Genomic DNA, 16,059 nt, shown 5'->3' with positions numbered 1-16,059 from the left:
ACCAGGTGAAAGATAGTTCATGGTTGGGGTGCCACGACAGAGAATGTACTGTTCTCACTTGACACCCCATGTAACCACAAAAAATGGGGACACCGAGATCTTGGTCTGAGATGATCTTGATGTATGTGCATGTTGATAATTCAAAATTGAGCAAAATTGAGAAAGTGTCAAGTGCCATGTCAGAGGGTCTGTACAAACTGAAGTCCAGGTTGAACGGCTCAACAATAAAGCTTTCTCTTGATCACAACAGAATCCTGTGTATTGGGCCAAAGATGTAAATCCAGCTACATGTCTCCACCCACATTACAATGTTCATTGGCCTTATTTTGAACTGGAGGCATGCTTCTTTTGATGGGAAGATGGATATGCAAGTTTTACATTGCATGAACTTTAAGCGGCATTTGGGTATTTGCATGCTGCTAATTTTGGTATATTGCAACTGACTTTTCTTTTTCTTTTTAGCAAGTAGGAACATTTGTTTTTACTTGGTTGCTTTTTTTCTTTGTGTGAGAGAGAATACTGACTGACACCAGTTACTTCAGTGCTCGTTATTTTGGCAATGCCGCATTTAAATATCATAAAGAATAATCCAATCAGTGGTCTATCAGAGGTGCTGTGGTCCAAAGCTAATGGGAAGTTATCGTTCTAAAGTTCTACTGAAACCAGTGCAGTAAGTTACTTGTGATTACTTTCAACCCCACGAACTTCAATGGGCCTTGACAGTGCTATTTTTTCTAGAAAAAGAGGTGCCGGAACTCACCATGAATGCCTCCCTTGTTCTCTTATAATGGCAATGGTGTCCACCTGAGAGGAGCTGGAACTGAGTTCCAGCGAGTTGTGGCTGAAAAAAAAGCCCTGGGCCTTGGGTGCAATAGCTAACGCATTCCTGTGCATCAATACTCAGAAATACGTCCAGTCAGTTCCCTTGTACTGCAAACAAGATATGAGTAGTTTTGCAGACTAATGTTCTTTCTTCGGAGATGTGAGCACACAGCAAAGGGTTCAGGGAGCACAATCCAAGTCCCAGTGCCAAAACACTGCGCTAAATATTTTACTGCACTTGGAAGAGATAATTGATTTTCAAATTTCATGTACATTGCTTGGATTGATTAGCATCAACATTAATTTGTGTTAATTTTCTTGAGCTGAAGGAGTGTCAACTTAACAGTGCATTAATTTGGGGTTTTGCAGGAGATTGTAGGCTTTTACACCCTAGGTGTCATGAACATGATTCACCCTTTCTGGTGTCTGCTAGGTGTCAGAGGACGTTTCTGTGCTATGAGTGGGAGTGAAAAAACACATACCGGATTCTCAGGTTCAGAATCTGATTACAGCCACAGGTGAGCTATGCAGAGAAAGTGGAGAGGCTAATGCTTCCTATAGTCTTTTTGAGTTTGGTTTGAGCCTATACAACAGGTCTGGAGAAACTTTGATCCTCCAGATGTTGCTGAACTGCTACTCCCATCATTCCTGGCTATTGGCCATGCTGGTTGGGGCTACAGTATCACAACATCTGGAGGGCCAATGGTTCCTCACACTTGTTGTACAACCTTAGCACCATATATTAGTTGCACATCACATGCACAACTGTAACACACAACCTGCGCTGTAGTCATAGCATGAGTGCTAGTTTGTCTTGTCCCAGTTGCTCCTTTTTGTAGAGGTCCGTGGCGATATGATTCTGCTCAGCTCATGACAGTATTGATGGAGCTTGAACGTACAGGCAGATGCAACCGATGCTTGATAACTTATCATAATGATGTGAACAGATTTTATTGTGCACTTAAACTCAGAGGAAAGTTAAACATCCAGATGCGTCCCAAACTGTTATAGTGTGAAATTATGTGAAAAATTGAAAGGATGCATGAAATTGGAAACCACACAACTTATCTCCAATTCCAAAATTAACTCTCATGTGTATCTGGTGTCATAACTGATCCTGAAGTGTTATATATTATATTATACTGTACTTCTTTCCCTTGAACCAGTATATCCCATTCTTCTTAGTGGTTTTATTTTGCTTTAATTTGAAGGTTTCACTAGGCGGAGATGGAGCCAATTAAAATCCTGGTTGAAGCGAACATTCAAGACAATGGGACACAGTTACCTCAAACTCTCATTTCATACGTCTTGTATTTTTAAAATTTAAAAAGATCAAGTCTGTAGTCCTTAGCAGTTGCAAAGCTATTCTTGAAAGTGTGTGGGCCAGGCCTGCGACAATTTCAGAAACTAGAAGGATGCCTGAATATAATTTCCCATGGTTGGGGGCAGGATTTGGGCTTATCATAGCTCCTTGCTCCTCTACAGTACTAGCAAAACCAGAATATGTTATGCAAAATAGCTTATGCAAAATAAGAGGGACTCTGGAAATGCACTCGGTTTGTAATGCAGGTCACAGAACTCAGCTTCCTTCGGCACAGAATTGTTATTGATTTGGTGCTGAATTTATTTATTTAGTGCAGAATAAACTCTGCCCTATGTAAGGAGATGCACAAATGGAGAGGAAAAACTTGATTTCCTCTGGCTGAGGCCCAGTTTATGCATTAGCTATGTGGCATGCTTGCTGCAGCAAAACCTCTCCTTGACATTTGGTTTTCTGTACATAGGAATTTGTCTCTTTGTGCCAGAAAGAGTGTGCAGTAACAGGAACTCAAACCCACAATTTGACTGTGTGAATCAGGGAACACTTGTTAGGCACAATGGGGAATTTCATGTATGTACATGAATAGTTTATTTGAAGGCTATCAACCACATTGGTTATTTTGCATGCGTCCCAATTTTCCAGGGACAGTCCTGGATTTACAGAAGCCGTCCCAATTTCTGATTTGATCCTGGAATGTCCTGCTTTTCCTTTGTTTGTTGTTGTTGTTTAGTCGCTTAGTCGTGTCCGACTCTTCGTGACCCCATGGACCAGAACACGCCAGGCACTCCTGTCTTCCACTGCCTCCTGCAGTTTGGTCAAACTCATGCTGGTAGCTTCAAGAACACTGTCCAACCATCTCGTCCTTTGTCTTCCCCTTCTCCTTGTGCCCTCCATCTTTCCCAACATCAGGGTTTTTTCCAGGGAGTCTTCTCTTCTCATGAGGTGGCCAAAGTATTGGAGCCGCAGCTTCACGATCTGTCCTTCCAGTGAGCACTCATTGAAGAAATGTTGGAGGGTATGGAATTATGTATCCCCTGAGCCAGGCCTGTACAGTGGTACCTCTGGTTATGTACTTAATTTGTTCCAGAGGTCCGTTCTTAACCTGAAACTGTTCTCAACCTGAAGCACCACTTTAGCTAATGGGGCCTCCTGCTGCTGCCATGACGCCACCACCGCACAATTTCTGTTCTCATCCTGAAGCAAAGTTCTTAACCCAAGGTACTATTTCTGGGTTAGCGGAGTCTGTAATCTGAAGCGTATGTAACCCAAGGTACCACTGTATAGGGAAGTTTTTTTAATGTTCAATATTTTATTGTGCTTTTATATGAGTTGGAAGTTGCCCATCGTATTATGGAATAGGACGCCCCTATTTTCATCTGAGAAATGTTGGCGGATGTACACCCCCCCTGCCAATCAGCAGACATCACTGGATGAGTAAAAGTTACAGCATTTGGGGCTTTTTAGCTTAGTTTAGGGGAAAACTGAGTAAGGGTGTATTGACAGAGGTGTATGGAATTAGGCACACTGTGAAAAAAGTGAATAGGCATAATTTGTTCTCCATCTCTCTTAAAGCTAGAATCCAGAGTCATCAAATGAATGTTGGAAATTCTGGGCAGACAAAAGATCAACACTGAGCTGAACCATATAATTATTTACCACAGAGTAAATCCATTTTACTTTTAAAAGCCCATGAACCTATCTGTCTGCATTTTGGGAGGGCTTAATCTACTCAAGGTGAGCTCTTGTGCCCGTAAATTTTACCAACTTTGGCCCAAAGTGGAAGAGGTTATTAGCAATTTTAGATTCCCCATGATAGGGAATGGGGAACACAGAATTTCATATTATACGAAGCAGCTTGGAACCCTGTGGCAGTTTAAAGCAGAGTGAGCACAGAGTGATTTGGGAACATATCCTAATATTCTTAAATGAAACACCATCATACAATAGAGTTGTAGTCAGGGCCTGTTTGCAAGTTGATCACAGGCATCTGGTTGGCTGCTAAGAGAATAGGATGTAGGACTAGATGGAATTTTTATTTGATTTGGCAGTGTTTTTCTTATATTTTTATGATTTTAATGACCCCTTCTCCCCTGCTGGGAAATGTATCTCTGCTCCCCCTTCTAATTCTTGGAATAAATAGGGTAGCTTCCTGATGAGGTGAAAGCCTGGTTAATGGGCCAATATGGGAACAAAGCGAGAGGTTTGTACTAGAGAGAAAACGAGTGGGCTGGCAGTTAGAAAGACAAAAAGCAAGAGCTGAGAGTTGAGTGATGTGAGCTAGATGCTAGAAGCAAAGTTTCAGACTGGGAAGCCATGAAGAGTAAGAGGGATGTTTCTGTTCGAGTTCAAGGTTGGGGGTTATGAGGGAAGCAAGGCCCTCTTGGGGGTGTTAATGCGGTGAACCCCTCCATCATAGGCTCAGTTTGCATATACAGTGGTACCTCGGGTTAAGTACTTAATTCGTTCCAGAGGTCCGTTCTTAACCTGAAACTGTTCTTAACCTGAAGCACCGCTTTAGCTAATGGGACCTCCTGCTTCTGTCGCGCCGCTGCCGTGCAATTTCTGTTCTCATCCTGAAGCAAAGTTCTTGACCTGAAGCACTATTTCTGGGTTAGCAGAGTCTGTAACCTGAAGCGTATGTAACCTGAAGCGTATGTAACCTGAGGGACCACTGTATGCACATATTATAGAAACACTGCCTTCTCTGCCGTGCCTCATTCTAAGGGAAATACACACCCAGGTAGGATCCTGGAATTCCTGGAATATTGCACTGCTCAGAGATTGGGTTGGCATGTAGCAATATTTTGGACTTTGGGTGTTACTGATGCTCACTGTTAAATGTCCCATAGTCTCCAGTTCTGCACATCACACAGCCAACCATCAATAGCACCTCTACTGGGTTACAGTTTAAGATGAAAATGCTCTTCATTACCATTTCATCTAAGTGTAATGTTCGTCTGAAGCAAACCTCTATTTGCTGGTGCTGCAGAGAGCCACAGATGCCACACCAGGTCCCTGGCGAGCGCAATGTGACTAAAATAGCTCTCCCCCCCATTGCCTTATGTTCATTCCCCACCCCCTCCTCCTAGCCCAGCATGGCACAGTAGCAGCAAAGCAGTTTTCTCTCTCCCTACCTCCGCTGCAGAAGAGGAGCAATCTGTCAGCTGGACAAAGGTGACAGGCAACAAAAGTGTGGCTCTTGCTTTCAGATCTCGGAGGGTGCCCAGTGTCACTTACCCTTTTAGCAAAGATTATGATAGCAACAGGACATGCAGCGTCTGGGGAAGTTGTATCAGATACATGAGCATAATTTGAACCACAAGCTTTACTCTCCTAATGACAACAAGTGCTGGTTTTGCAACACAGGCGACTCTATTTATGCAGGGGTTATTATGGCGATCACACAGGGTCCCCGGACGTTTCACCGTCTATTGATCCCTGTGCCACCACTTTATTTCTCGCTGCCACCACCCAGGCCCTATCTGGTACAATACTGAGTCCAGTCAGGGTTAAATTGGAACATAAACTTCTGTTTATTTATTGCAGTTAATAAGTGTGTGGTTTCATAGACGGTATCGGTCAATTACAATCATGGGGTGCCTATCCAGACCTATAACTTCTGCTACCTGCTCTCACTCATTAAACCACCTCTCAGATATTTACTTGTCTTCCTAGCTCCTAACTGGTCCTGACACAGCTTATTTCGCTACACTAACTCAACCTACCCACAGACTCTGTCCCAATTCACTTCCACTCTAACCAGCCACCCAACTCCCAACAAACTCTCCCCTTTGCCCCTCCCAGAACTGGTTTTATAGTCCCTCTGACTCCACCCCCTGGGTTCTGATTGGGTAACCTGTTTAACTATTTCACCTCCAGCACTCTCATATGCTAACGTTACAGTTACATACTGGGGATAGCACATGGAAGCCAAAATTGAGTTTAGACAAAACACATTGGGTTCAATAGTGGGTGGGGTTGCCAAAGTCTGCCCCCTTCTCACCCACTTTTTCATTAAATTTTTATTTTATTTTAATTTTTTTTGCTGAGTGGGTAAAACTGAATGTGCAAAAGTTAAATGTGCGCAAGTTGAAAGTTGCCTGTAATGATAATTAACGTCAGGTCTCCTCCTCCTCCTCCTGTCTTTTTGGTGCCTTCATGCACCAACTTAGGTTCTTTAGTCCTGGTTTGCCTAAGACTTTATTATTTGAAATGGGAAACTCTGGTTTAGATAGGGTTGCCAGGACACCCCAAAATGTTATTCAGCTCTTTTAGAAACCCCAACCCCCCAAAAACCCATGATTTTTTTATTGCCTTGCCTAAGATTCTGGACGCCTTTGAAATCCTGGTTTCAGCCCTAGTTTAGGAAAACTTTCCAACAGTAAGAGCTGTTTGACACTGGAATCGTCTCTATTGGGAGGTTGTGGACTCTCCTTCCTTGGAGGTTTTAAGGCAGAGGTTGGATGGTCATCTGTCATGGACGTTTAATTACGATTCTTAGGGTCTCTTCCAACTCTACAATTCTATGATACTAATGTTGATATACCTTAAACCGCACTTTGTTCCTCAGAGTTTCCGATTTTGAATGTAAAAGGGAACTCCAGAGTAATTCCCAGGTTTCCGGACAAACGAAAGAGTATGCTGGTCTGATGCTTGTTCTTGAAAGCCAGGATCGTTGGTCTGTACCCTGAAATGAAATGAAATGAAATGAAAGGGACGTGGGTGGTGCTGTGGGTTAAACCACAGAGCCTAGGACTTGCCGATCAGAAGGTCGGCTGTTTGAATCCCCACGACGGGGTGAGCTCCCATTGCTTGGTCCCTGCTCCTGCCAACCTAGCAGTTTGAAAGCACGTCAAAGTGCAAGTGATAAATAGGTACCGCTCTGGCGGAAAGGTAAATGGCGTTTCCGTGCGCTGCTCTGGCTCACCAGAAGCGGCTTAGTCATGCTGGCCACATGACCCGGAAGCTGTACACTGGCTCCCTTGGCCAGTAAAGCGAGATGAGCGCCGCAACCCCAGAGTCAGTCACGACTGGACCTAATGGTCAGGGGTCCCTTTACCTTTACCTTTACCCTGAAATGAACTGTTCAGTTGACTTGAGCAGGGATAGCCAAAAGGGTGCTGCTCTCCATTGGCCATGCTGGCTTGGAGTGATGGGAACTGGAGCCCAACCACATTTGAGAGGGACCACATTGGTTACCCTGCGCATACCCTGCTTTTGACACACAAAAAGATGGATGCTCACTTCTGCTCTCCATCATTCATTCCAGAATGAACACTGCTAGGTTCATAAGCTGTTCTGACAGTGAAGCCCTTGTTTGTTTGTTTTGTTTTCAACTTCTCCTCCAACCAGGAAATTCACATAGTCTGGCAGCACATCAATTATTTTGCTCTTTTCCCCCCATCCAGGAAATAAGATCCTTGTCAGATGTGCAATATGCATCAGGCTCCTAGGCCATACAAAAAGGAAAAGTCTGCCATGAAACCATGTGGCCATAGACCACTTCCTCTCGTTGTGCTTGCAGCCCTCATTCAGGAAATGTTTGTGAGTCCTGTTTGTGAGTACAGCAGCATATCTGACCATCAGTTAATTTGATAGAGAAATGTAGGATTGGGAGTCCTTCAAAGAAGACAGACTCTAGAATCCTGACTTGGAGCCAGGAAGCAATGGTTCCTCTCACCATTTTGGGAAAGTCAACTGAGTCTGGCAGCAGCAGCAGCGTCTGAGATACTGGCTTACAAATGCATAGCAACAGATGAGTTGTTATCTGTGGCAGAAAGGCAAAGAGATAAGGGGCCCATAAAGCTCATGAATGCAGGTGCCTCTGGATTTAGTACAGGCTAATATTGTCCTAGGGCTATGCTGAGCTCCTTCCTACCATGCAAATCTAGCGATTGACTACAACCAGAGAAGCACAGCAGGGAGCTTCCCCCAAGCTCCTGTCTCTGGCAAAAATTATATATATATATATATATATATATATATATATATATATATATTTGCTTTCGTAGATTTTCACGGGTACAGGAATGCAGGTTTTGGTGTCCTCGGGTGTCTTCCCGTGTAAAAGTTGGGGTGTCTAGGCGACGTTTCGACGAGGTCTCACTCGTCATCTTCAGGCTGGTGCTTTCGGCTTCTTGTTACTGGAACAGAGCGGGATCTCAATGTTTGAGTTCCTATAAATACTGTAGAGGGGGTGTGGTGTCTAGCCTCCAATGTTCTGGGCAGAGAGGAAGTTCCCACAGATGAATTACTGACACCATCCAGTAGCCAATCCATGGTGGCACCTCCGGATGCTGCACCCCCCTGCAATCCCTACACAGATCTGGCTGACACAAGCCACAAAACCACAGCTCGCCCCTATACACGAAGCCAAGCCAAAGCACAACTAAGTGCAATACAGCCATCTTCTCAGGAAAACTCTTCACAAAGTTCAAGAGGTCAAGACACAAAGACTTTAGCAACTAATCCACACCTAATGACCCACCTAAGTGGTACTCAGGATATCACTCAAGAAATCACTCAAGGTATCTCTCAAGTAATTAAGGAACAAAAGAAGAAAAGGCACACTAGCCTGGGAACTTCCTCTCTGCCCAGAACATTGGAGGCTAGACACCACACCCCCTCTACAGTATTTATAGGAACTCAAACATTGAGATCCCGCTCTGTTCCAGTAACAAGAAGCCGAAAGCACCAGCCTGAAGATGACGAGTGAGACCTCGTCGAAACGTCGCCTAGACACCCCAACTTTTACACGGGAAGACACCCGAGGACACCAAAACCTGCATATATATATATATATATATATATATTTGTTCATTTCAGCCTGTCACAGTAAATTTGAAGTCTGATGCTTCTGAGGCTTTCTGCACCGTTAACTGGCACTTGCTCCACAAAATGCAATTGAATTACATTTGTGTATACTCAGTTTGCACCGAGCAAGGAATAAGTGGCCCACGGAATCCAATTTTTGGGACTATGCAAGCTGGCATTTGACTCCTTGGGCTTGAATTCCCAGCCTTTCTCTCCAGCAAGGCAAGGAAAGATTGAGCTTCCAACATATATAAAAACATAATAAAACATTACACATAAAAAAACCTTCCCTATGCAGGGTGGCCTTCAGATAGCTTCCAAAAGTTGTATACTGCTACCTCAGTTTACGAAATTAATCCATTCCGGAAGTCCGTTCCTAAACCAAAACCATTCTTAAACCAAGGCGTGCTTTCCCTAATGAAGCCTCCTGCCAGCAGTGCCCTTCCACCATTCGGATTCTGTTCTTAGACCGAGGTAAAGTTCTCAAACCAGGACACTACTTCCAGTTTTTGGAGTTCATAAACCAAATCGTTCGTAAACAGGACTGTTCTTAAACCGAAGTACCACTGTATACAGTCATACCTCGGGTTGAATATGCTTCAGGTTGAGAGCTTTTGGGTTGCACTCCGCGGCGACCCGGAAATAACAGAGCGTGTTACTTCCGGGTTTCGCCACTTGCGCATGCACAGACGGTCAAAATGACATCATGCGCATGCGCGAAAGTGGCAAATTGTGACCTGCGCATGCACAGATGCGCAGTCGCGAGTTGCGTTCGCTTCAGGATGCGAACGGGGCTCCAGAATGGATCCCGTTCACATTCTGAGGTACCAATGTAGTTACAGTACTTATCTCCTTGGCTCAGGAGTAGCACAGCCAACATTCCTCTGAGGAAAATAGGGATGTGCTAAGGAAAAGCAGGACATTCTGGGATCAAATCAGAAACCGGGATGGCTTCTGCAAATCTGGGATTGTCTCTGGAAAATAGGGACACTCAGAGGGTCTGTCTAAAGCTGATCTGGTTTAATTGCCATGTGTGGCTTGCCCCACCCCACCCCACCCCCCAACCATGGTATAGGAATTCATGGGGGGGGGGAGGCTTCTCATCTTTGAAGGATGGCATTATCACATAACTGCAGTTCACAGTGTTCCTTTGGTCTTGACGGGTAAAACAAGTTTAAAATAGGTCAGCTGTGCAGTGGGAGGACAGCGCTATGTATAAATGTGGAGTGTGGCCCTGTCAATGAAATTGTGGTAATGTGAACTGCTTCATTTTGGGACTGTGTCTGTAGCACATGATGAGCAGTGATTCTGCACCCATGGCAACTGCCTGGGTTAAAATAGCTCAAGGCACCTGTACTGGACCGGCTGTTCAGAAAGACCTCATCTGTGGCATCACGCATTCGATAATGGATGATCAGGATCTGTTTCAAATCCTTCTAAAGGCACAATAGATTCCAACAAGGTGTTGCCTCCTTGGTGTTCAGGCCTGGGACAAGAACTACAAAGAGGGAATAACGGTGCCTAACATTCCCCTCTGTGATTGGCAGGTAGTATGAAGGCTCTAGATCAGTCAGTCTCATTAGAGTCAGTATTAGGAGCCTGGCCTCTTGATTCCTCCTGGTACAGTGGTATCTCGGGTTACAGACGCTTCAGGTTACAGACGTTTCAGGTTACAGACTCCGCTAACCCAGAAATAGTACCTCGGATAAAGAACTTTGCTTCAGGATGAGAACAGAAATCGTGCCGTGGTGGCGCAGTGGCAGCGGGAGGCCCCCTTAGCTAAAGTGGTACCTCAGGTTAAAAACAGTTTCTGGTTAAGAAAGGACCTCTGGAATGAATTGCCGTATTTTTCGCTCTATAAGACGCACCAGACCACAAGACGCACCTAATTTTTGGAGGAGGAAAACAAGAAAAAAATAATTCTGAATCTCAGAAGCCAGAACAGCAAGAGGGATCGCTGCGCAGTGAAAGCAGCAATCCCTCTTACTGTTCTGGCTTCTGGGATAGCTGAGCAGCCTGCATTCGCTCCATAAGACGCACACACATATTTCCCCTTACTTTTTTTTTTGGGGGGGGGAGTGAGTCTTATAGAGCAAAAAATACAGTAAGTTCTTAACCCGAGGTACCACTGTATTTCCTGCTTGCTTTTCTCCTTCCACCATTGAGTGGTCACGTCCAGGACTCTGATTTTGAGGAACACACTTCCCTAGGTCTAGATTTGGGTGTTATGAATTTGTGGATGTCAGACCACTATAAATTCCTGGATCCAGCAAGTGTTACAATTTAATCAAAGCTTGGGTGTTAAACTGGGTGCCAGACACCTATTCCCTGGACCCAGCAAGTGTTAGAAGCCAATTAGGCCAGGCTAGCTTCCTATGTTCAGGTAATCACCTGGGTGAAGGGCCATTAGGAGAACAAAGTTAAGGTAATGAGCCATTAAGAAAGCAAAGGAGATGGGTCTCTGTGCCAAATGGTAAATGGATACAGTGGTACCTTGGGTTAAGTACTTAATTTGTTCCGGAGGTCCATTCTTAACCTGAAACTGTTCTTAACCTGGAGCACCACTTTAGCTAATGGGGCCTCCCGCTGCTGCTGTGCCGCCAGAGCACAATTTCTGTTCTCATCCTGAAGCAAATTTCTTAACCCGAGGTACTATTTCTGGGTTAGCAGAGTCTGTAACCTGAAGCGTATGTAACCTGAAGCATATGTAACCCGAGGTACCACTGTACTTACCTAGGGTTTGTGTCTCATTTTGAAAATTAGGCACAGTGGAGAGTGTGGTGTGTTTATAATATATGGTATATATATCTGGCTCTTAGTTAGCTGAAAGGACAAAGCCAGAGTTTAGAGGTTAAGTAAGCTGTGATGCTTTTGAATTATGGTGCTGGAGGAGACTCTTGAGAGTCCCATGGACTACAAGAAGATCAAACCTCTCCATTCTTAAGGAAATCAGCCCTGAGTGCTCACTGGAAGGACAGATCCTGAAGCGGAGGCTCCAATATTTGGCAGAGGACGAGATGGTTGGACAGTGTTCTCGAAGCTACCAGCATGAGTTTGACCAAACTGTGGGAGGCAGTGGAAGACAGGAGTGCCTGGTGTGCTCTGGTCCATTGGATCACGAAGAGTCGGACACGACTAAACAACAACAACAACAAGCTGTGATGTGAACCAGAAGGAAAACAACTAGCTGGAAACCCAAAGAGGCAGAGAACATGAACTTTGCCTTTGGAGAAACAAGACCCTTTGGGGGTTTGATGCTTGTGAACCCCTCCATTTTTAGGCCCAGGTTTCATAGATGTGTAAAGAAACATATCATAAAAACACTAGCGTTTCTGTTGTGCCGCATTTCTATGAGCCCTGGGTAAGTGCCTGGAACCTCTGGAATCTTGCGCCATTTTGAGATTGGAGTGGCATGCAACAGTATTGTACCTTACAGTCCTTACCTGGCCATGACAGGAGAGAACTTATGATCATAAACATCTAGCCTACTAGACAGCCCTGTAGCCAGCCTTCCTTGTTAGGTGCGGCAGTCACAGTCCTGGTCTTAATTTGCTCCAGTTCTTAAAACAATCTATCCTTTTAAGGAAGGTGATGATTGCCTGTCATGTCACACACACACACACACACACACACACACAAATTTAAAGTCTGGGGGTGATGGTGGAGCAAAGCACAGCTCTAGGGGGATGCTGTACCCATTTGCCCCACTTTTGCTGCAGAGCTGCCGCTAGAACATAGAATGATTTGGAAGCGAAACATTTTTCCATCTGTTGAACTGTGTCTGGGGACTTCTGTAGCTTTTAGCCACGCATTACATTTTTAAAGAAATGTGATGGAGTTGCTTTCTCAAGCAGTGTAGCATTGTTCTGCATTTATGGGGGGGGTGTTGAGATGACATTTCAGTGCCTTTTCAATATGTATTTAAAGCACTCACGCTGCCTGCTTTTCTAAAAATGTCGCCTCATTTTGGCAGCATTCCATCTGACCTGGGGAACTTGCCCTGTGACATTCTCCTATCCAATACCCATCCATCAGCAAAAGGCTTTTCAAGGTCAAGTATAATGCTAGGTCTCTATGAGGAGAGATCCCAGTACCAAACTGTGTTGCATGTCACATTGCTCCTGTTTAAAGAGGATCTGTTTTGTCCAGCAACTATTCCTCTGAGCTCATGCACAAGCCAGAGGAGGAGAGGGTTAATGCACCCATGGTCTACAATTATATTTCATTTGCTTCTGCTGCACTAACAGGTAGCTGATAACAACAACAACAACAACAACAATTTATTATTTATACCCTGCCCATCTGGCTGGGTTTCCCCAGCCACTCTGGGCAACTTCCAACAAAACATTAAAATACAATAGTCCGCCAAACATTAAAAGCTTCCCTAAACAGGGCTGCCTTCAGATGTCTTCTAAAAGTCTGGTAGTTGTTGTTCTCTTTGACATCTGGTGGGAAGGTGTTCCACAGGGTGGGAGCCACTCCTGAGAAGGCCCTCTGACTGGTTCCCTGGTTTGGATAGCTCAATGAGCATGAGACTCTTCAGGGTCGAGGGTTCGAGCTCCATGTTGAGAAAAATATTCCTGCATTGCAGGGACTTGGCCTGTCACGGTCCCTTCCAACTCTATGATTCTATGAAATTTAACAATCCCACAGAGCCTAGGACTTGCCGATCAGAAGGTTGGCGGTTTGAATCCCCCCGAAGGGGTGAGCTCACGTTGCTTGGGCCCTGCTCCTGCCAACCTAGCAGTTCAAAGCACGTCAAAGTGCAAGTAGATAAATAGGTACCACTCTGGTGGAAAGGTAAACAGCGTTTCTGTGCGCTGCTCTGGTTCTCCAGAAGTGGCTTAGCCATGCTAGCCACATGACCCGGAAGCTGTACGCCGGCTCCCTTGGCCAATAAAGTGAGATGAGCGCCGCAACCCCAGAGTCGGTCACGACTGGACCTAATGGTCAGGGGTCCCTTTACCTTTTTATCACCACCCCTGCAAAATCACTGTGACTGGGAGATGTGAACCAGGAGGGGGCTATATAGAACAGGGGTGGGAAACATTTTTCCAGCCTGAGTGTGATGGCCTGGGAATCCGATTCAGAGGCTGAACCGGAGGAATCCCAGCCTGCACAGGAGTCCCCGCCTCCAGGGCCAGCTGAGCTGGGACAGGGCCTTGATTCTGAAGCGCCTGCACCTGTGTCGGATCCTCAGGAGCAGGCACCAGGTGAATCCACTCTGGCTCCGGAGGCGATTGAGGACGCATTGCCTACAGGTGCGCCTCTCCCAGCCCTGTCGGGGGAGGGTGAGTCTCCCTCTGGGTCCAGTAACCCTTCGGCCTCTCCTGAGCTGCAGAGGCTCAGGGCAGAGAGGCGGAGGGAACTGGTTTCTCCTAGGAACTGGTTTCTCGCTTTAAGGCCAGGAGAGGCGGGTCACCTGGGGGCCGGGACCACCCCTGGCCTCAGAGAAGATAAAGGCCAGTCAGCCCGGTCCCAGGTTGCGGGAGCAATGTCGTTGAAGAACTGTTTCGGCCAGTACCCAGTCCTGTTCCTCCAGAGTTCCTGTCCTTGCTCGGCTCCTCGCTTTGGACCCCACCTTGCCCGTGGAGGACACACTACCGACCCTCGACCCAGGTCCTGGACCTCACCCCACGGTAACCTCCCCCCGGGACCAGCACACTGAGGGTTACACTTCTGGTGAGGCCAGAGGCAAAACTGGATAGATCGCCTAATTTAATTTCACCTTTGTAGAATAGGCTAGATTCTACACACACTCTCACACCTGATTCTGCTTTTTGGCAACCCAGAGGCATTGTCAGAGTTCACAGACACACTAGGGCCAGACGAAAACAGGGTGAGACCAGAACCAAGAGGGTTTGGCTGGTAGTGCTCAATGGCTGAGCTAGAGAGACCTTGAGGGCTTCATTTAGCCCCAGGGGCTGAGGTTCCCCACAACAGAGGGACTGAGTGTTGCAGGTAACTGAGCTTGGTTGCCAGCAGCTCCTGTTGTTGTTTAGTCATTTAGTCATGTCCGACTCTTTGTGACCCCATGGACCAGAGCATGCCAGGCACTCCTGTCTTCCACTGCCTCCCGCAGTTTGGTCAAACTCATGCTGGTAGCTTCGAGAGAACACTATCCAACCATCTCCTCCTCTGTCGTCTCCTTCTCCTTGTGCCCTCCATCTTTCCCAACAGCAGGGCCTTTTCCAGGGAGTCTTCTCTTCTCATGAGGTGGCCAAAGTATTGGAGTCTCAGCTTCAGGATCTGTCCATCCAGTGAGCACTCAGGGCTGATTTCCTGAAGAATGGATAGGTTGGATCTTCTTGCAGTCCATGGGACTCTCAAGAGTCTCCTCCAGCACCACAATTCAAAAGCATCAATTCTTCGGCGATCAGCCTTCTTTATGGCCCAGCTCTCACTTCCATACATCACTACTGGGGAAACCATAGCTTTAACTATACCGACCTTTGTTGGCAAGGTGATGTCTCTGCCAGCAGCTCCTAAGGAGTGCCAAAGGATAAAGATGACAGGATGAAGCTTTCAACAGAGTAAGAGGCAAAATATACTTCTCCAAGAAACTGGGAATGTCATAAGCAGAGGGCAGGTTTAGGTGGCACTCTTAACCATTTCCTGCAATGCATACACCATTCTTTGCATCCCATCCAACTGAATGATCTGCGATGTAAAGTAGATTGCTGCCCTTGGGGTACTGTTGTGATGGGAGCGAAACCCGCTTCCTGCCCTTGAAGGGGGTAACTACCTCCACTAAAAAAGAGAGGACCAAATGAAGATGGGTTTTGCAGTATATTTCTGAGGACAGAGCATGCAAAGACAACTTTAACTAAGCTTAAACTGTAAACTAAAATGGCCATTGTGGTCTTGTGGGGGAAAATGGGAGGTCCCAGTTTTTCCGGGGCAGTTCACAGGTATGGCATTGCCCCAACAGCAGATCATTCACAGTACGATTTTTTGGGGTGGGGTGGGGGTGTATTTAAGTGCAGGTAAAATGCTTGGCATGGGATGTGGGTGGCACTGTGGGTTAAACCACAGAGCCTAGGACCTGCTGATCGGAAGGTTGCGGTTCGAACCCCCGCGATGGGGTGAGCTCCCGTTGCTTG

General features: G+C 45.9%; 1 protein-coding gene and 1 long non-coding RNA gene across 5 annotated transcripts in view; one reads left to right on the top strand and one right to left on the bottom strand.

Annotated features, from left to right (window-relative positions):
* The window catches only part of GRM8 (glutamate metabotropic receptor 8), a 552,158-nt gene that overhangs the window by 28,922 nt on the left and 507,177 nt on the right, over window positions 1-16,059 (top strand). The gene's annotated exons all lie outside the window — the stretch shown is intronic.
* LOC310825727 overlaps window positions 1-16,059 on the bottom strand; it is a 200,664-nt gene that overhangs the window by 72,007 nt on the left and 112,598 nt on the right. Inside the window, exon 2 of the long non-coding RNA XR_014555490.1 lies at window positions 7,022-7,215. This is a non-coding gene — a long non-coding RNA (uncharacterized lncRNA). The remainder of the gene's footprint in view (window positions 1-7,021; window positions 7,216-16,059) is intronic.

The sequence above is a fragment of the Podarcis gaigeae genome (genome assembly GCF_964106915.1).
Source record: "Podarcis gaigeae genome assembly, chromosome: 10".
In the NCBI taxonomy this organism is placed as follows: Eukaryota; Metazoa; Chordata; class Lepidosauria; order Squamata; family Lacertidae; genus Podarcis; species Podarcis gaigeae.
The sequence above is the reverse complement of the archived record's forward strand: the minus strand, read 5'-3'. Positions and strand labels throughout refer to the sequence as shown.